The sequence below is a fragment of the Lepisma saccharinum genome, chromosome 5, assembly GCF_977018435.1.
Source record: "Lepisma saccharinum chromosome 5, izLepSacc3.1, whole genome shotgun sequence".
NCBI lineage: Eukaryota > Metazoa > Arthropoda > Insecta > Zygentoma > Lepismatidae > Lepisma > Lepisma saccharinum.
Genome location: NC_139233.1, coordinates 80025014 through 80047853, shown reverse-complemented (window position 1 = coordinate 80047853; position 22840 = coordinate 80025014). Strand labels below are relative to the sequence as shown.

Below are 22840 nucleotides of genomic sequence, written 5' to 3'. Positions count from 1 at the left end.
AGAATTTCTCCATGAGCATTTTCCTAGAAGATGGATAGGAAGAGGATCTAAACCACTTGCTTGGCCTCCGCGCTCGCCGGATTCCCCTAGACATTTTCTTTTGGGGGTTCATCAAGGACCAAGTCTACTGTATGCCCGTCGAGAATTTGGGAAGATCTGCGTAACAGAATTCGTCAGGCGATTAACAATGTGACCCCTCAAATGCTAGTGAATACCTGGACGGAATTGGCCATAGAGGAAGGGCTCATATCGAGGTTGTGTGAAGTGCTGGGACAAAAAATGCATGAGTTTTTCTACCAAAATGTAAATTTTGGTAATAAAGATTGGGTAACTCTGCAATATTATGCTTTTTTGTAATGTTAAAGATCCAAGCCGGACACCCTGTAAAGTAAATTAGCAAATATGTAATATCCTGGCAAATATGTAAAAAATATGTAGCATAAAACTTATGCAAAATTATGTCAGTTACATAATTCGTTGACATTTTCGTGTTCAAGGTATGTATCTAGAAAGGAATAAAATATGTAATAATTACATACAAATCTTAGCTCTAGTTATAAGACGCTGGTGTTTCAAATAAAGTAACTAATCTGATTTTCCTGCCTTCAATGAGCCTTTTGATACACTTAAAAATATCCAGTTAGTGAAACCATGTTCTAAAAGAAGTACTACATAAAAATCGTGTTCTAATATTTCAACCATGCACTATTCCTTCAATTATAGAATGAAATCATGAAGTGAAAATATATTTTACATGAAAAAAAAGTAAATTCATTGCAGCGTCAAAGTTCAATGAAAAGTAAACAAAAAAAAATACGATGATGTTATTAGATATGATGAAAAATTGCCACTTTCGAACGTAAAATGATAGTTTGCTATTGAACACAGCCAGTTTTGTAATTAAATATAATGAACATCTGAAATGAAAATAAACATTAATTTAGAAACTTTTATTAGCTTTCCATAATTCTAGGTTTTTAACCTTCAACATGTTCCGCTCATTGCTCTTAGAAAATAATATGAAATATATAAATTAATTGTTTAATGATTGTAATAACAAACAAACTAAGGAACAAAAAAATCACATTTTTTTAGACTTGTGAAATATTTCGGTTATATTGTAATTCCCAGGCCCGGCACCCACCTAGGGCATGGATGTTTAACATGGAAAGTGGCCGAAGCTGAAAGAAAAAGATCAGAAGCTTTCGAAATGTGGGGCTAACAGAGAATTCTGAAGATCAAATGAATGCACAGACAGAGCCAGAAACGAAGACGTTACGCAACGTGAACGTCGCAAGGGAAGGAAGCTGTACAAACAGATCGTCAAGAGAAGATGCAGGAAGGTAGGCCACATCCGCAGACATGACGGAATATTGAAAACTATAACTGAAGAATATTAGAAAAAGCAGTTGCAGGCCCAAGATGAAGTACATCACACAAATTGCTGAATATGTGAATTTGCTAAGAGATTAGCGGAAGAAAGGAACAAATGGAGAAATGCAACAACGTAAGAACATATGAGAAAGTAACAATTTTCGATTGAGAAGATAAAACTTGAGTAAAACAACCTCAGGGTTGAATACCTAAGAAAACACACACACACATATAATAGACGTGTTTGTGTGAGTAGAGCACAGTGCAGGTATTAACTGCCTACCGGCTTCTTTAGCGCTAATAATAACGGAAGGATAATATACAATGGACAATCTTAGTTTCTTGCATAAATCTGGAATCAAATTTTTAAAAAATGTTTGACTTACTATTTCCCACAGCTGAAGGTTCCCACACTCACCTGGAAGACGACAGAAACAATTGTTAGTCACATATGCAACATTTTCAATATAAATAATAAATTTTACAAGCTTTAAAATTTGTTCTACTATAGTTTGCCATTATTAATCGCAGATGTGTATCTAATGATGGGACACTTTTGACTTGCTCTACATTAAGAAAAAGAAAAATTTGTAATGATTTGTTTAAAAGAGATAACTAATATGTTTTAAAATAAAACTTTCATATCACAAAATACTATACGAAAGCAGTTCAATAAACGACGTATCAAAACCTCTCAGCGTGCATATTAACCTTCTTTACAGAAGAATTAGCGTATTTAGCATTGAAATGGAATAATTTCATTAAACACACTTGAAATTCTTTCAAGATATAATTTCTATTGAAAGGAAAACTTCCATGGCATGTTAACCCTCTTGGTGTTAATCTGTATTTTCAACCAGTTGAGTTTAATTGCAGAAACTTCAACGTGTTACCGTTCTTTCGCGTAAATTACTTGTTTGTTTGTTTGATTTTTTGTATGATGTTCACCTTATGCACAAAATGGGCTAATCAAGACTGGACCACACTTTATAAAGGAAGATACGATCCACTGTACAACGTGTTTCCTAAGAATGTCGAATCCGAGACCCCTTCATTATAATGTAACACTGTCGGGGAGGTACAATAGAAGCCTTAGCCTCGAATTCCAGATACGCCATGGATGTGAAGATTTATTTCGTTACCATTCTTGATCCAATTGTTGCGATAAAAATGAAGGTATAAATGTGTCATGTAAGGGGAAAAAAATATTCTGAAAAAATAATATATCCACTGTTACATCTGGGAATGTGGGAAAAAAAAATGCAATGAACAGTTTGATCAGCAGTAATATTAAGAATAGTGCAGTCACAAAACTTGGTCGAGAATAGAAATCGCCGAACTCCCCCAAGCCATGGTCACATGGCGCCGGGCTCCGCGGCGGAGTGGTCAACAGGTCACTTTAGATTGATTGTTTTTTCATGGTGAAACAGACCGACCGATCCATGTTAATTTGTCTTGAAATACTACTAATTGGTCACCAAATTTTATCTTTATAGTTCTCGTATTTACTTAGATACTGATGGTTGAGATAGACGAATGAACGACGGTGTATACGGGTATTTTTTTCGGGAGCTCAAAAATTCAATGTCAGTGATTGTCGATGTCAAGGTTCAGTTGCATGTGCAACTATATTGGAGGATTATTATTATTATTGCTTTCTAGAAGCATTGACCTAGTTGTCCCTCGCATATGGTGGTGGTACAGTCAACGGCAAAGATAATAGTAAGCAAATTGTCCACCGCTATTTTAAATACTCTTTTATTCTACATCCTGTGTTGTGTAAAGGAATAAAACTACGTTGGTTCGAAGCAAGCATTCTACTCTGCTTATTGACGTCATTATTTCAATTCATTGTCATCGCATTGTGTAATAGAGACAGAATGAAAATGGTGGTGGACAATTCACCTAGTGTTTCTTTCGTCGTTGGATGTACAGTCAACGGTGTAAGGATTCTATTGAAAGTAAATGGAGTGGTTACAACCCAGAAGTGTCCCTGACTGTACAATAAGCGTGAAGACGCGACGTTACGAGGTTTCCCACAAGATCGCTGCCAGCACCTGCAGTGTGTGAAGCCAACCGTTCATGAGCCATTGAATTGTCCTCCTCGACGGCGTACTGACAGCATCGTTGCCTTGTAATTAGGCTTGCCAACTTTAAAGAATAAAATTCCGAAAAATGTCTTTACAGCCTTCATACCCTTTAGATTAATGTGTTCTGGAAGACGAATGTTCTGAATATCAGCTGGTTGCTGATCGTGATATTGCTACTGTGAATATAAAATTGAACCAACTTGACCAAGACAACCTAGGAACACAACCTGTAAGTAAACAAACCAAAATCCACATACAGACACAGAAACGACAAACCCTTCTGAAGCCCTAATACTCAGGAAGGGTTAGAAGGGGTAAATATTACAACATAATTTTTCAAACATGAAAAATTAATAAACAAATGTAATGAGTAGGATGAGGATATTTGCATGTTTTTTCCCTTGGGGAAAATTCATATGCTTTAAACTGATTCATTCGTTTCACTTGATTTGGAACACACTGGCAACAGTTTTATAGTGCATATAAATTCATATTTGAGGTGTTAGTGCATATTTGAGCTTGGTGTGCATATTACATGCATATACTGGAAGTAATTTAATGTAATCATTTATTTCAAGCTTTCCTATTATTATTCTTTGTGGCAAGAGTAGCTTATATCGCCCCAGTTGGTCATAAAGAAGAAACTAGTTCCAGTGACAGAAGCAGGGTGGCATTATTTGTTGGTTATATTTTGATTCTTTATCTTTGTACATCCGTGTGTGTGCCTTAGAGCTGAGCCAATACCACTATTTGCAGATACCGATACTTGTATAATTCCAGTATAAAATAACATAACAAAGGCTAGTTACCGAGTCATACTAACTCGTCACATCACTAGGCACGTATCAAGAAATATAATTTGGGGAGCCAATCCGTGCAAAGTGTCTCTGAAATATAATAATAAAAGTGTTTCTATTTAATACGTTAATATCATAATAGGTCGATTCGTAATATATGTAAATTAATTAATTAGTACTTAATTTATCCGATGCGTATGGAGTAATGTTGTATGTAACCACAGACTAAGAAACGGAGGAAATACAATTTTAATACCTATTTTATTCTTTGCTTCTTGATTAAAAAATATTGTTATTACATAAATAGTACAAAGACGCTATAAAATCAGAGATAAGACAGCAAATATTCATCGTCTAGCTTACGTGTAGTTAATACCGCTAAAATTTGTGTAAAAACAACTGTCACAGCAAGGAAATTAATGTAAGAAGTAAAAAAATTGAATATTTTTTGAATAACAAAAATAATGATGGTACGTTCATTTGATGAAAAGTAAAGTTCCTGATAAATATGTTATGTACATTATATAGATATATTACATTATTCTTATACTTTGGAACAGATAACATGAATTTCTCTCTAGTCATGTGGATCTGTTTACATCCACTCCATGCTTGCTGTGGGCGGACGATAGTTAGAAATTTGTAATACTGAAGAACTAAAAGTTGCTACGACAGTTAATAGATGTGACGATGTTGATGCCACAGTGGTTTAATGCCAAGTCTACTTACAAATGTAAGTATTAAATTGAATATCTAAGGTATCTAGAATACTTTCCTGTGGTTCACATGGAAATGTACACTGTTATTTTCAAACACATCAACTTCTCGCCATCCGTCATGCCCACGATTTCGCTGCAAACACTATGCTGGTCCAAGCACAGAGTTTTCAACGTATGGAGTTCTTTTCTATAGCGATTTCTTTTCCGGAATCGAATCAGAACACACCACAGCATTGGAAGTCAACGTTGAAAATTATTTGACTATTACCACTTTTTGTCCATGTATTTAATCCCTATATATATAAGAATATTACAGTAGGAAATTGGCCCTATGGGTTTGGGCCAGGATTTCAGGGCTTTGCAAACCCTGCGTAACAGGCCTATAATTTCTTGACGTTGTAAGAAATTGTGTGTGGGTTTCTGTGTAACTTTATTTATTTCTTTTACAAATGTCGCTCGTAATGGAGGGTATTTTACCTAGTGCATGATTCTGTTATTTAGGATAAAAACCTAAAATAAGTCCCAACATCTAGTTATTTTTTTCGGCTTTGTACATAGTCTTTATCCTCAAAAATAACATTTATATTAGCCAACTACGCCGGAAATATGGGTCTATCTAGGCGTGAATTGCTTCAAATCTTGGAATTACGTGGGCAGTGGCGTGTCCCTTGCGAAGTGAGAGGATATTAGTGCAGTCATAAAGCACATATACACCGTAATAATTTTATACGACACCTTTTCAAAATTTATAGTGCATATTTTGGCCTTTTTAGTGAATATAAATCCGCCCCCTAGTAATAACACTACATCGTTCTCGTTAGTTCGGGAGACGAGTTTGATTCCGGGAGACTCCCGGCCATTCCGGGGGAGTTGACATGCCCATGTGTAATCCGAGTTCGGGGCTCGATGCCCGGTAGAGGCATACTGTGATTCGGATCCCACTTTAAACTGTAGGTTCAGTCCCCATTATCCTTGCTGTGCATAAAGTGCACTTACAAACCAAATCAAACTAGTTACTGAAAATATCGACCGTTTGGCACTTCTTGGCCGAGGCAGTTTGGAGGAATGAACGCACGCCCCCTGGATGCGTACACACCTACAGTTGGCCGGTCGGACATGCAACAGTTCTAGAACACTAGTACGCCTTTTCAGAGCCGCGGTGGTCTAGTCGGTATGGCGTCTGACTGCCACGCGGAAGACCGGGTTCGATTCCCGTGGTGGGTGGCGTAAGATCGGAATTTTTCCGACCTTGTCCTTGCATGAAAGGCGACTTTGGAGCTCACCCAGCCTCAAATCATTGGGTACCTGGGGAAATCCTGGGGGGTAAAGGCGGCCGGATTGTGGTGCTGATCACATCACCTCCAAAATGGCCGAGATCGAGAATGTGTGTGGCACGGAGAACTTTACTTTTTACGCGATAAAAAAAAAGTACACACACACGACCAAAGATACTTTCTTTGAAGAAGCCGGTTGCGTTTCGAAGCGAGCTTTCGCATTACTGGATACGGTTTTTTTTTCTCGATCCTCGCACTCCGAGCATTGCTGAAAGGAACGAACAGTGAAAGTAGCGGTTACCCTCTTTCTCACTGGTTATGTCAAGTTATGTAAAAGAGACACAACAGTATCAGTCACGACACAGTTTTCATTTCGAGGTCGCTCCGTATGCTCTATCTAAGATAAATAAACCTGCACTGTTTGTTTTCCACGTTCACTTGACAATCCACTTCGAAGTTCGAGTGTTGCTTGAGCACGATGCGTATTTTGGAACCTTTTTTTACTAACAAGAATAATTAGGCTTGCTCGGTAACTTGAAGATATGAGAATGCTTGTTGCAAAAAAGGGCGATGTAGCTAATTAACTAAGTACTTTCATTTCGTTGTAATACAGGGTGTTCCTCTGAAACGTGGCCTATTTAAAACTTGTTACAGCGTGGAAATTAGTGCGCTTGAGTTAAGCAGCAAATGATGGCAACTCCTAACGTTGATCGTCTAGCCCTTTAGGATATTAAAGAACACCCGTGAGGGAGACTCCAATCTGCAACCTTCGGTGGCATTATTGTGAGTCCAGAACTCGGCGTGCTAGGCCTCCGACGTGTCTCGCACACACACACATGAATGCTTACAATACTACGTAGAAATCACTGATCTCATTGACTGATCTTTATTATTACGGGCACATCAGTACATAGGTTATTTTTGCACGTCTAAAACAAAATTGAAGACACGACCCCTAACAAGGAAATAACACTAACTTTCTCACTCAATTTTTAAAATTTAAGTCATAGATTCCTTTGCAAGAACTAAAACTATACGGTCTCCCGAGGATAGAATCTTCATACCCTAGTTAAAGGCTGAGGCTGTAAAGGGACACGCGGCACAAGTATGGACAAACACTATAACACGAGTCCACAGAGGATTATACTGGACGTGGGTCCGGGCGCCAGTGCCTCGTTGGCCTGCAAGACTGTAGTTACCGTTGTAGTACGTAGAAGTACTACTTTTGAGTTCTCAGGTGCCTTACACGCTCAGAAATAAGCTTCATATGCCTGTAATTATCTACCGCGGCAGTCAGACAAACTAGAGACTGTACCGAGACGACCTTACAAAAATCGAGATGAGACCACAGCAGACGCTTCGAGACAGGAACGTCTCGGACCTGTATAAAATCGACACGACACTGAGGCTTAGTGTTTGCGACCCTCGGTATCGTTCGGGGTTTCGGTAAATTTTCATTTATGATATTTCAAAAACAAAATTACCTCACGGAACTCATTCAGATATACCACGGGGATATTTATCCAATTATTTACATTAAAGTTATATATTTTGTTTTCTTTAACATAATTGCAAAGTCAAATCCAAAACACGAAATATACAGCTGTTCAGCTTGGTTGCACACGTTCAGGATAAAACGCTTCTTTTCGAGGGTTTGCATAGTTGAAATCAGGCGTCAAAGAGGAAAAATTAATCATGAAAACTTATTTGCTTCAATAACCTCTACATGGTGTGTGCGCGGTGACACAACACTTTATAAATATTGTTTATACTAGATACATATTTCGATTGATTGATTGGGTTCTTTTACTTTGCTTTTCTGCCACTTTTGGCTAATTGATGATATGATGAAATTGACAAAGGGACACCCATTCAATGGCCGGGATTCGAATCAGGGACCCCTGGCGTCGTAGCGCGCTGTGCTAACCACTCCGCCATGGAGGTCGGTGTCATACATTTCGAGACTCGAGACAACAACGAGAGTTTGACCTTCGAGACGAAACTGATCTCTATACCATCCCTAAAATAGAAATAGTGAAAAGGCAGAATCGTTAGAAAGAGGGGAGTGACGTACCTTTCTTGCTATTGTGTTGCACACGCAATTTGTACAATATTAAATCAAATAAGCGTATTCCTGCATTTTTATATGTAAACTCCTTAACATACAATAGAATCGACAGTAAGTAGCCAGACATCAAACAAAAATATAAGATTCAAACTATGGCCGATTCAGCCAATTGCTGCATTCATAAACTTTCCAATATATAACAGAGGCTTTGTGCGTTCGATAACAACAATTACATCCCGAGAAACGAACCCAGAACACCCACAATGGATGTAGGCCGCCATTAAAATGAAACTGCACAAAACAATTAACTACAATGGTCACTATTGCATCACAATATTCAATTACGGAATGAAAGGCAAACGCTAGTCGAAATTGCCTGCCGTGATTAACGATTCCGCGATTACAAGTACGAAAGCATACAGAAAACAGGCAATGCCAAGCACAAACATTGATATCTGCTATTTCTATGATGTCGGCTGGGAGCGAGGTGGCAAACTGACCTACACTGTGACCCACTTCTCGTATTGATTTTTTGGTTTCGTTCCATTTTCAGTGACCCCGTTCTAGTCTCGGGACGCCGAATCAGCTTCCCAAAAAATACAAGCGATAGCGTAGAGCTACGAGCACTTTTAACATCGCCGTGGAACCCCTTCTCTCTCTCTTTCAAACAATTTTCTTCTTAGAGTCTCCTCCACACACACATTCATTATTATTCTCTCTCTCTCTCTCTCTCTCTCTCTCTCTCTCTCTCTCTCTCTCTCTCTCTCTCTCTCTCTCTCTCTCTCTCTCTCTCTCCGGTTCTCTTTTATTTGGTTTCACTCTTCTTTTTATATCTACTCCACCCTATCTCTCTCCCCCCTTCTAACAAACATCTTATTAGATCTTTATTCTCCTACACACACACACACTCTCACTCTCTCTCTCTCTCTCTCACACACACACACACACACACACACACACACACACACACACACTATTATTCTTACTCTTTCTGTTTCCCTCTTTATTCTCATTTATTTCTCTCCAGTCTCTTGGGCTCCCCGATGGCGCAGTGGTAGTGTAAACAAGGCGTCCCGGGTTCGATACCCAGTGGAGGCACATAAGGGTTCGGATTCCACTTTAAATTGTAGGTCCAGTTCCGATTAACCTTACTGTGCAAAAAAAATGGACTTTAAACACCAAATCAATCAATCAATCTCCAGTCTCTTCTCTCCTCCCTCTCTCTCTCCCTTTCTATTTTTTCCCTTTTACCATTTATTTTTCTCCCTTCTCATTATCCTTCAATCTCTTTCCCTTTCGCTTTCCCTTCTTCGTCTCTTTCTCCTCCTTCTCTCCCTCCCTGTCACCCCTCAGCCAGCCGCACATCGTATTTCTATAAGTTAAACATCGATTGCATTAGTCTTTACAATCGCTCATTTATCATGGGCATGTGAACTAGGTATGGAACTATAGCCAAATTGAACTCAACTAAACGAAACTTGACTTCGTACAATAAATGCTAGAATAGTCTTGCTAATGTGCAACACCTATTAACAATATGGCAACAACTGATTGAAAAGATACACTTAAATTTTTTATATAAGTAGCATAGGTGATCATTCTTTCATATTTCAATGAATGTAGATTCCCTTCATTTTACTGCTAACAAGCCTTCACATGTTTTACTTTGTTTCCACGTGGATGTTTCGTTTCCAGTTACGGCACTTTTCAGTTGAGCTGGACTTCATGGATTCGTTTAGTTAACATGGAACAGTGATTTCTCAATGTTAACCTGGATAATGAAAATAATGATTGAGATTAAGATCGCGAGACTGTGCTGTCCATTTGTTCTTGATTCATTTTACTTCACTTTTCAGCCTCTTTGGCTAATCGCGAAAGTAAGGATGGTGATAAGATGGATTAATAGGACAACCCAAAACACATGAACACCACGCAACACAAATCCAACAGATGATTATACTAGCTGCGAGTCCAGACGGGATAGCCTCGTTGGTCTGCAACATTTACCGGGAAGTAGATGAAGCTGACTTTTGCATGCCTTCTCAAAACGTCTCCTTACACCACCTCCCCTACGCATTTGTTCCTTTTTATAAATGTATATCTTAGCAGAATCGGCAACCTTATACACGGCTGCTTGTGTTCCATTCAAGTTGAAAATCCATCCATTCTTGTACACTAACCGTGGTAGTGTACAATCTCAGAGAAATTTGGAAATAGGGTTGCTCTTTATCAGTTTTTCTTTTAACCGTGATTTCTTAATAATGGCTTTGCGTTAAATTACCATTATTACAGTGAAATTCAAGTGATTATCATTATCAAACACCGTCGAAAAATAAATGAGCATAGATTATAAACCAACATTTATATTTTGACAATTCGTAAGCAAGAAACTGGTTAAGCCAAGGCCATTATCTACTTCTGGAAAGTTGAAAACATACCTCATTCAAAGGTACAAAAAGCCACGATCTTAAAAATTTACACTGCAGTTACTTCGCCCATGCACGACGTCACAATATATTGCAAAACACAACAGCGACTGCTCCTCCTTCCCCTTCGTAAACATGTAGAACACGCAATGTCACTTGTAGTTCTCAAGACACGACACCGCGGGCGTACAGCAGACTTCATGCTCGCTGACAGAAGAAAAAGCTATCAAGAAGCAACGACAACTAAAAATAAATCCCTTAAGAGCACTTCGTTTTCTGTGTCTGCAACATTTTGACGCTTGCAGCTTTAAAGAGTCGGTCCGTCATGCATTCCTGAACCCGTTTCAGTTCATTTCATGTCTCGGGACGAGAGAGAAGAGACCTCTAACCCAACCTACCGTCCTCGTGTCTTTGTCAGTCTACTTAGTTCCCCGGGCAAGTGTTGCCACATGATGCTTAGTATCCCCAAGTAGAGGGAAATTCATTTGCAGAACCTAACCGATGAGCTAAAACTAAAGTTCTAGACATGCCAGCCGATGATGCACCTTTGTTCCGTGCCAGTAAAGACATTTTCGGAAATTTCAATTTTCGAAAAAGCGCCACGATATTCCAAATTCAGAAATATTACACCCGTTGAGACTGAACGTTACCACACCAAGATTCGCCTGAATATTCTACGAGGACTTCTCAATAAATGTGTGTGTGTGTCTACATATAAGAATATGGAGCATCATGGCAATTTTTCGGAGGATTTTTTTTTTTAAAAAAAAAATACCTTGTTGGCACAGGCCAAGGTGTACTGACACGTAACGGTATTTGTACATTAGTCCCCTCCCCCCTTCAAAAATTTTATTTTGAGGGAAATGAACCTGGCGCGCAATAATCCTTAGTCCAGGTACAAATTCATGTTTCTAAATAGTCTCTCTTACATAGTATAAGTGTGTGTGTTCAAAATTCTATAAATCCACATAGATAACAGGGATGATGGTACTCAATACATCCATTTGGGGAAAAAATAAAAAAAAAATATTGATTTAGCTGAGAATGTTGTACCTTTTTCCAACATACGTATACTTCTGTGCATTTTTTTACGCGAAACCATTTGTGGGTGACTGCAGTCTTATCTATCCCTTTGCTACATCAATGACCATATCATAATATGGACAAGTCCCACATAATTAACGAAATACTCGAGGATTGGAAGACAGTCAGTCGATGGCGAAGATAGTAGGCGAACTGTCCATTCATCTGTTTGCCACAATGTGAGCTACGAGAACGTCAACAAGCAGAGAACAACCTGTATTCCAACAGCAATGTAATTCCACTCCTTCAACAGGATTTGCCTGCCCTTCATCTGGCCAACCAAAATTCTCTGGCTTTTCTAGATTCTTCCAGACGTGTTTAAATAAATGTACAGCTCATGGTGTATATCAACTTACAACTATAACTCTATTTGGCATTTTTTGGGTCGAAATGTGAAAGCAATAGCTACAGTTGCAATAACAGGGTGGTCACTCTAGGACCATGATAACATTCAAGTATAATTCCAGGTTTTCAAGGAGAACTTTCAAAAAATTCAAGGCTACAAGAAGATGTTTTCTCTATATCAACCTTGCACATTACCGCCTCTCATCACCCATCCATCCACACACACACACAAATACAGTATATTAACAATATAAATGGTATTTGTGATTCCAATGTTTCCAAAAACTCTGATTCAATTCAATTAAACGGTATATAATTTATAATATTTAAAGTGCGGAATTTACATTTGCCATTTCACATACTACACAGACTCGAAATATGTCTACAAACACAAGTTACAAATATTACGGGATATACTAATCTACGAAAAATTGTTAATTATATAAGAATTTCAAAAGTCATATTTACCTAATAAACTTCAAGATATCTTGCAATAACCTTCCGTCTGACAGATTATTCTGCAAAGGACACTAACAAACTAAACGGATTGAGATATTTCTGTTTTATTTTCCACGCGGCTTTATTTTCATTCCTTGATAAAAATAAAATATAAACTATGAAATACTTGCCTCAGGGAATTTATAAATATGTATAAACTCAATTGGATTTGGATTAATAAAAGTTTCAATTTTTCACGTCTAAGGAGAATTCCCGGAGCCAAAAATTCACGTATAATTCCCGGAATTCAAGTACAACCTTGAAGCAGCATCATATTTTTAGGTATGTGACTAATGAACACTTGAATAAAATCATGGTTTACAAATATAAGGAAAACTCGTATTCGATGCACGGGTACAATTTCATATTTAATACAAGTTTGGAAAATTTTTATAAAATTTCCCCTTTTTTTTTCGTCATAGATGAATTTTCCTGACCAGCGAGAACCTGGTCAACAAAAATTAAGAAAAAAGAAGGAAAATAAAAGTTGATTCAAAACCGACAAACTTCCACGTGTTCAGGACATAGAGGTGAACAATTTTTATTTTGTAACATATTCGCTGGCTGGGGCTTCATTTTGACGCTACAAATTTCGGATCCGAACCACTTGGCAAGGTGTAAGGGGTGAGCCTGTCTAGACACACCCAAATGTCAACCTCTATTCCACATAGTACTCACTAGACCTGTAACCAGAGTAATCCTCTGCAGAATTTGTGTGTTGTCGTCCATATGGTTTGTGACTGTCCCTGCATCATCTCACTGTATTCATCCCGACCATCGCGATTAGCTAAAGGTTGGAGAAATGCTACCAAAAATACCTTATTTCATTCATTCACTCTGACGAACCACTTAGGAATGTTCCTCCACCTGGAATCGAACCCGGGGATTCCTTTTATAACAAGCCAACAGCAATTAGCTACTGCGGTGGTTGCAATTGTGCCACCGTGAATAGTAAAATTACATACCGGGGGATGCTGAACGAGTGATATTGTTACCCGATAGTGGCAACACTGCCCAGAGCACAGGAATCGCAATGGAACATCAGTGTCACGACATGTCGGTTTTGTGCAAAATGAATAATTTCCCGCAGAAGTACCAAGTTCAACGTTCACGACGAAGCCTCGGATAGATTTAAAATTCCACAGTTATCTCGTTCACAGGGAAACTGCATGAAGATCGATTATATACACTCAATCCATCTACTTGGCGCAACACATTGTGGGAGCGGCACCTTGACCTTTGACCAACTCTGCAGGCAACTCTGACCCTTCCAACCCAACAGGTTTTCCGGTCCTTCTTTTAAGTGTGAGCATTCAGTTTTCCATTACCATCTAACTGAATACAAGTGGCAAGGGGTAATTTAACACACACACAGTAAATCTCTCTATGTTAGGGATGGAACACGTTAGTCTGTACCAATACTGACATATCGGTGTATTAACTTACCGATAATTTTACAAATCCCACAAACAACCTGTAATTTAGGTTAAAATTACGAAATTTTGATACTATTTTTGTTGATATAAAAATTTAACTTGTATGCTCCAGTAGCAAAGCCCATCCCGTCAACTACTGACACATGTGAATTAAGATGTTAATGAGGCAACTGAATCTAAAAATAATATACTTCAGTTAAGTCACGCACGTTACAATGTAAACACGAACTTACAAGAAAATGTTACGACAAAAAGTAAAACTTAATGATGGAACGAGTTCGTTCGTATTTATAAAGAATTCCACGGTCTTACTTGACGTGAATTGATTCTTTCGAATTTGGATTCAGCTGCTTAGTATTAAAATATATGACGCGCTGCGTACATACATAAAATAATTCATATTTCGAAGAGGTACGTAGCGTTGAGAAGAAGAAAACCTTCCTCGGCCGTCTAATAGCCATGTAAAAATGCCCGAAACTGAAAATTGCATACGCCGCAGTCTGCAACAAAGCGCAGTATGAAGAAGTGTAAAAATATATCTGGAATTCTTCGATTACTACCAAAATTGGAATGACCAGGAAGTGAAAAGCGACATCACACAACCTGTGAATAGCTTGATATTGTACGCTGTCATACTCGTACACTATGCACCTGGACCTTTCAGCTCAAAAGAGCAACAAGTCAATTTCCGCCTCCGGCCCCTAAACGCATGCTGGTGGCTGTTAAGATGAATGGAGTGCCAAAGACAACTAAACGTTGGGACAACTGATTAGCATCGTGCATGGCGACGGTGACACAAATATGAACAAATGCGGGTTCTTTTCCTAATTAACCGGCATGCGGTTTCTTGTCGATACGCGCTTAAAATTACTGAATAACTGCCTCAGCTCGAAGGCTATTTGGCCCGTACTGCTTCTGTAAAGCTGACCATCCTGACAGAAGTATACTCGTGGTATTGTTCTCACTATAGGAAAACGCTGTGGTGGTAAATAATTGGAGCTGTTGACACGTGGCCCTTCGATGGAGTCGCTGCCACATTTGAGAGTGCGTACGAGAAAGTCAATGAAAAGCAGTGAACGAATGGTTGACGAAATGACCTCACTAGTGCGGTTGGAAAGCAAGAAAAAATGGAAGAATATTTCACTTCCGGCGGAGAACCCCTTTGGGGAGCGGATACTACAGTAACTCCCGAACCTAAAACGCCCCAGACCACAAGTTTTTAAGCCCTCGTTTGTCTGTAATGTCGTCTTCAAAATGGCGGCCATGACCAAGATTCTATTCCTGTTCATTGCAGTTATTTAATATTCATGACATCTTATTTCCACCTAATTTGCAGTTTTTAACTGTATTATGATAATAAGAAATTAAAAAGACTCACTTTATCAAATATTATTAGATATGGCGGCTAATATGACCGCGAAAAGTAAAAAAAATATCCCCTTTGAGTTATGTGATCATGTTTGAGATCAAACCTTATGTTTTGGAGGTTCCAGAACTCAACGGTGGCATCTAAAGTAGTGTCAGACTAAGCCCACGAAATAATATTAGTTCATTTTTATAATCTGTATATATACAGGGTGTTTCAAAAGTCTGACAGCAAAGGACAAATTGAGTTATTAGTGCAGATGGCGAAAAATGGAAAGAAGGGAAGTTGTTGGAAATATGAGGTTTTAAATATAATGTGCTTCAATTTTCAACGTGGCATGCACCCTTGAGGCTGTACGCCACTTCCTTCGTCCTTAAAAGGAACTTTTACGTTATCGCAACACAATAATGTACTCGGAAAATTGAGAATGATGGCGCAAAATTAAAGGCAAAGTAAGAAGTGCATGTCTGCCTTGTGTGTGTGTGTGTGTTTACAGAAAGACAGACACACACGCACACATACATACATACATACGCACAAGCACACAACTACAAAACCTGTAATTGTGGCTAATGTTTTCTGAAATAGAGGTTGTTCATTAGGGTATAGTGATATGCACAAATAATAAAATTTCGAAACGAAAGGGGTCTTAATTTTTTCCCTTCGAATCAGGGTAAATCACGACTAAAATATATTTGCGCTCAGACAACATCTTCTGTTGGCACATACCGGAAATGCCAACAATAATGACGATTAAGAGGCTAAGGGTTCACGCAGACTTCGTCTTCGGTGCCCTAGGTTCGCCGTATTGAGTAAGTTGTGTGTCTCAATGAATAAGGAAAGACATCTCGTACCGTTCGTCGAAAGGAAGGAAGCTGTGGACCAAAACGAGCAGAAAAAAAATATTAAAAAAATGTAATGATTTGTATGTTACGGGTTGCTATCTCCCGTCATCATGCTGCTTCTCCTTCAGACGTCTCTGCACTGTTAGAAGTTACCGTGAAATTTAATACATCCTACCGTAAAAATTTTACGGACTCGACCGTGGAATCGGAAATACTTCCATACCGTTTTAGACCAAGCCGCGCATGCGCATTTGTGTCGCTTGTCAACTTTCACAGGCCAACATGGCCGAAGCGTATGTTTTTGTTGCTGTGTTGTGCTTCTTTATCGATGGTTGTGCTTCGAATGCCTGCGTGGAAAGTAAATCTACATAACTCAAGGTACGTATAATGTTTTTATTTTTTAACATAATGGAATGAAAATTCATTGTAACACAGTTTATTAGTGCTATATTATTATTATTGTACTGCTGTACTATGCAACGAAGCCAAAACCACGTGCATTTATTCAATTTGCTTGTGTAGTGGAAGATATAAATTCATCGATGTCTTTATCACATGTACCACATTGCAAATACCGGTCACTTTCATTAGGTAGTATACAAACGATATATGAAGTGCGTGTCTGTTGTTTACAAGTAGTACTCAGAAATTTTTGAAAGCAGAAACTTGCAATAGCCGAGTTACGGATGGTAGAAATGTTTAGTAACAGTCTCTGAGGTACAATTTTTTCTTACTTGACAGGTTTTGATGTTTTATGTAACATAGAATGTGCTTCTAAGCGCGGAAAGCACGAACAACCGCGATATTTGATCCCAAACCACAGCTCACGTAAATTAAAAACCTCCTATCTCGGAGTACTTTCGCAACTTTTTATTGGTCAAAATTTGTGTATGCACATTAAAATAGCTTAAAATACGTGCAAATGATAACGTCACCAAACTTAGCACTACTAACAATAGTTACACTTCTATTTTGGTTTTGTGAGTTTTAAGTCCTTCGTGTTTGATTTACTTTATTTTATAATACATTTAAAATGTAAAATTAATATTTATTTTCAATTATTGACTTTTATTATTAATATTTTGGGTGCACTTGCACAAAGCCTTCGAGCTTCCCTGCTTCTGGCTAAGGAAACTAGGTACTTTACTTCACCATAACTCATTTCCCTGAGCTAAAAACAGCAGAAAAGCTACATAAACAACTTAATCTTTATAAAAATGCAAAAACTTTCACTTGGTGGTACAGAAAGTCAAGGGTACCTAACTATTCATCTGGCATAACAGCCTAAAAGTACTGGCTGAAGTTGTATGGATTTCATCAGTAGTGACTGAATGATACTGTTAATCCTGAACCTCCACACATAAATAATTCCAGGGAAGGGTTTAAAAGCTTTACGGGAAAAAAATGACACGGTGTGCTTCAATTGTCCCCTTCCTTCACTTATCCTGTACACTGAAAAAAAAATCATGGAAATTAGCCGAAATTTATCTGAAAGTCCCAAAATTATAGTAAAATTCAATATTGGGTTCTAGACCCCATCAGAGTAAAGATATTTTGATCTAGCTAAGGTTATCTGTTGAGAAGTATTTAATCCCATGGGAGATTTATAAATGAAGAACTGGTCTCCCAATATTGTTCATTTTATTCATAATTTTGTATTTAGGTAAGTAGAATTACATAATTTTGACAAAATGTCAAGTGAATGGTTAAAAATACAAATTTATGAGTAATTATAATAGTGTACATTTACACAAGTTGGAGGTGTTATATTTAACTTTGAATGTGAAAACAAAATTGAAACTTAGAAATTTTTATCTGCGGAACACTGAGGAATTTTCTAAAAAAAATAAGATGGCAACATTGATTTTCACTAATATTAACTATTTGGATGTTCCATAACATATTGAGCATCCACTTAAAATCCTTCTGCTAGTTCTAAGCAAATAATGTAAAGTAAAAGCAAAATTTTTGTAATAATTCAAAATTCCTTCGGTTTTGCAGCATTTTCCAAGAATGACACTTTTACATAAAAACTGAGTGGTACTGACATGAAAGATGTTAGTTCTTGGTGTTATTTTGTATTTCCCTTCAAGTTTAAACTGTTTATGACTGCAACAATTAGCATTCATGCATATTTAACTGTAATTAGGTATCTTATGACTGATTTAAAATTCTTTTTCTCTCGCAAGAATTGCAATTTTGGACAAAATTTGGATTTAAAGTTCTAGTAATCAAAACAATGACACAATATAAGTTTAATACAGTAGATTTAGGTAATTTATGGTTTGATTGTTATCATTAAGTTTAAACCTGTTCAAAATTGTTAATAATTTATGGTTTTCATGCTCAAAATTCATTTAATTACAGGTTTTTATGAGAAATTCTGATTTTAAGTCTGGAAAGTAAAAGATATGCCAAGAACTGTGCCAATGGGTAGTGAGCTGTGAAATTTCTGTGGGAGGTCCTAGAAACTGCATTGGAACCTCTTTTGGACAAGATCCACAAGTAAGTTGCTTTTCATGTTTTCAACTAGAACCTGAAGCAACAAAATACCCACCCCTCCTCCCATTAGAAATGGATCCAATAAGTTTTTATAAGAAATTTGAAATGTTACTCACTCAATGGTTGGAAGTTAGCTTGAAAGATAAATAAAATAAATCATGGTAAAGGTTATTGAAAGTTTTCAATCTTGTGTTCTGACAACTATTATTCAATCCCTTTACCTTTACTTCCCATGTGAATGGCTGTATGTGGAAAGAGTGGGTCATGGAATTGAACAATTACTTGAATTGATACTAACACACAGGGCCTACTTTTTTAAAAAATGCTGCCAATTTATCATACAAACTCCTGTAACTATTTAAGGTCAGAGTGGGCTTTCCTTAAAAGTGGGCCAATTGACATTCTTTGAAATAACCCTTACGTGTATTGAATGCAAGTTGTTTTTTTTTGTTTGTTCATATATTTGATATTTTGAATGAGATTCTTAAATTTATTATTGTTATTACAGGATCGTCCCTAATAGAATGCATGGAAATTATGCTTTCAATTGAGCAAGGATTGATAGAATGCTTGGCTTCCTAAATGCTATATCAGTATCCATTTCAAGCATGCAACACATTGGAGTTTGGCAAAAGGTATGTTGTATCATGTGTGAATGGAACACTGCACAAACTTTCACATAATAATTAAAAAGCTCCAAATTTGTAGTTCAAATATTTTTAATTCTCCTGAAATATTCACATCAATTCAGTGCATAAAACAGGTGGTTGGGTCAGTGGCAATGTGGTTTTAGTGCTAGACCCATACTTTAATCACCAAACATTCAGAGTTTGAGTCTTCTTGTCAGTATGGATGTGGTTTGTTGTACAATGAGATGCATAAGAATTGCAAAGTAAATTGTCCATCGCCATGTTTATTGCCCTTGTTTTACGAAATGAGTGCTTAAAAAAATGAAACAAAATGTCACACAAGCTGCTGAAAATTTCTACACCAGCACTTGCATACATAAAAGGTCAGTCCCTAAAAACACGAAAGAAGCAAGAGAAATATGAATGAAAATTGTTATGGACAATTTGCTGACCCAATACTTGTGCATCCCACTGTACCATTTATTATTTAATCATAATATTGGTCATTTCTCATCTTAGTATTGTCTCTTAGATCTAAAAGATGAATGGTTTAAACACTGAATGCAGTACTGGGTTTACCATATGATTTGGCACACACGGAACGGAAGTAAGGTAAAGCCCATCATGCACCATGACATGAAGGCACAGCGCAATCTGGAAGTTGGGCCCCACCAGTGCTGTGATACCATAATTTACCACAGCTATACACTAAATTTCATGAAACGTTAAGTGGAGACCATGTTTCCATTAAATATGGATTATGTTTCTATTAAATATATGGATGAAATCTGCAAACTTCTCTAAAAATGTGGAAAACGTGGTGGAATACTGATGATGATGATGATATATGTCATTTTACAAATAAAAACAAATATGGAATACATATTTTCATGATTGCATTTCAACATGCAGGCTACAGTACAGCATGTTATTGTATCTCCATTTCTTGTTTCATTGCTTTTTTGAATTTTAGTTTTGTTTTCTGTTAACCACTTTAATAATACTCGTAATGACACTGAAAATGAAAACTTGCAAAAACGTACATAAGAAGTTCTCTTCTTGTTTTGAACTGACATAATGCAGACTTCAATTGTCTCATGGCAGTAAAGACACCCAACTAACTGGATTGTCATGGTTCACATAGGAGATGTACTGCGTAGAAATTTTTGCAAAGAAAATTCAGGCTTGACCAGGACACAAACCAAGTTCTTTGGCATACCATGTCATTGCTCTACAGACTGAAATAAACCAGGGCTGGCTTAGTAGCTAAGTTAGTATAGTTACTTTTTCAAATTAGTTTACTCTATGGGTAACTGGGAAGGGAGGGGGTGAGACAGCTGAAACATGGTACTGATCACATCATCTCCACTGTAGCCAGTAGATAATGTGGAACCATGTGCCTTCATGGAATGGTGACAATTTCTGCCACCTTTCCACATATGTATTTATTTTTTGAGGGAACTGTATCAGTGGGAAACTACTACTGAGCTTACACACCACTGAACACCTTTGACAATGTTATTCTGTTACTTGAGAATTAATGAAATTTTAAATTTATGCTGCTGCAATAGCATTTGGTTTTGTATCAAATTCCTTAATGGTATATTTCTTCTTCCCAGGTGATTTAATCCAGCAGAAGGGTCCTAAGTTAAGAAGAAAAAAGCACAAGTGCAATGTAGTAATTATTTGACAAAATGCAAAGAAACAAGTGTAAAGTGAAAATAAATAAAAAGTAAATTATAATTATGTACTTGGTTGATTTGAATAAATTATTTATATTATTTGAATTATTATATCTCATTTGAAAATTCCATTTTTAAAACTGAAAAGTATTTGAGGATTGCACCAATAGCAGGGATGGAAGATTGGTAGTAATGTCAGTAAAATCCAGGTTTTTTTTAATCTTATTTTACTTATTTATTTATTAATTTTTTGTTGAATTGATTCTCTTGGGCTATCGATCAAGTGGGTTCTGCAACTGTTTCTGAGCTTTTGAGAATAATGCCACTATCTTCAGGCTAGAATTACTTCTTTACCTTTACCCTGAAGATGAGAATAAAGTCAGATCTAGGAACTTCTCAGACTTTTGTAGAATTCATGTGGTCAAGGAGAGAGAATCTCTTCATCATTTGCCTACAGAAAAACTTCGGCTTATTATAGTATTGTGTGTGTTTATGAGTGCAATTTGTGATTTACTTGTTGCATTGTGAGGAACTTGAAGTGAAATTATTTTTTTTCAGTTCAATTACAGATATTTTTGTAATATTTCCTAATTTAAGTAATAATAATTATTGTACTAACAAAGTAGTCTCATTATGGAAATGTATTTCCATAAATGCTAAAACATTGAAATTTTAAGATTTGAGGGCTATGTTTTCCTTTCTGCTTTCTGTTATGTTATTCACAGGCATGGAAGTCCGCAGAATTTTTTCCAGGGAGGGGCAAGTAAGGTAATTTTTTCCAGGGGGGGGGCAAAGGACACATATTTTCCTCCAAAATAGTGGTGCCCTCTCAAAAAACAATATTTCAGTCTGAAATTATCATGTTTCTTCAACGAATTTATAATAATTAACATAAATTACTGTGATTGAAATGAAATTATGTGTGAAATATATAATTTTTAGGTACACATTCATTTTCCAGGGAGGGGCCATGGCCCCCCTTGCCCCCCTTCTGGACGCCCATGTTCACAGGATTCCTGAATATCTGAAAACACTGAGAATTTGTTTTTTGCTTGGAAGGATTTTAAACATATTTCACCTTTTCCTCATAACTGTTTTTCTTTGTGAATGTATCATATCCTTACAATGCATTCGCGCACACATACATATTGTAGTAAATGGAGAGGTATAGTTTCAAGTCCACTTTATGTTCAGATAGGCTAATTGGGGCTGGACCTACAGTTTTGAAGTGGAATCCAAACCATTGCATTATGCCTCCACCAGGGTATTGAACTCAGGACTCGATCACAAGGTAAGAATAATAGCATTGTGCCATCAGAGGGCCTGGAAGTATCTAATAAAATAATTAAAACATTGCCTTCAAGAACATGTTAATTTTGTCCAATGAAAATGTATGACATTGATGGTTATGGAGTTGGTGAAATGCTATTTTATTTATAAGTTGTAATTATTATTTTGGTATTTTTGTTTCTTTCTGCATATTGGGTTAAATGTGATAATGATTATAAATGACGGAATGGGTATAATAAATACAATGATACTCATGTATGAACTGGGTTTCATACCTGGCACATGTAGCTTTATGGGACGTTAGCTCACCAGTCCACTACAGAAGCCAGAAGGGGACTCTAATACGTAATTCGTAGTTCAGTATTTCTCCCTAGTTAAACAGGTAGTTTTTACTTTCTAACTACTGTCGACCTGTG

The 22840-nt window shown here is 37.2% G+C and overlaps 1 protein-coding gene and 1 long non-coding RNA gene across 2 annotated transcripts in view; one reads left to right on the top strand and one right to left on the bottom strand.

Moving 5' to 3' along the window:
- Nucleotides 1-22840, bottom strand: part of tai (basic helix-loop-helix family member taiman) — a 301547-nt gene that overhangs the window by 180130 nt on the left and 98577 nt on the right. The gene's annotated exons all lie outside the window — the stretch shown is intronic.
- On the top strand, nt 16548-21239 carry LOC145988412 (uncharacterized). The gene is made up of 4 exons (XR_014441754.1): nt 16548-16699; nt 18689-18826; nt 19332-19458; nt 21072-21239. It is a non-coding gene; the product is annotated as an uncharacterized LOC145988412 (long non-coding RNA).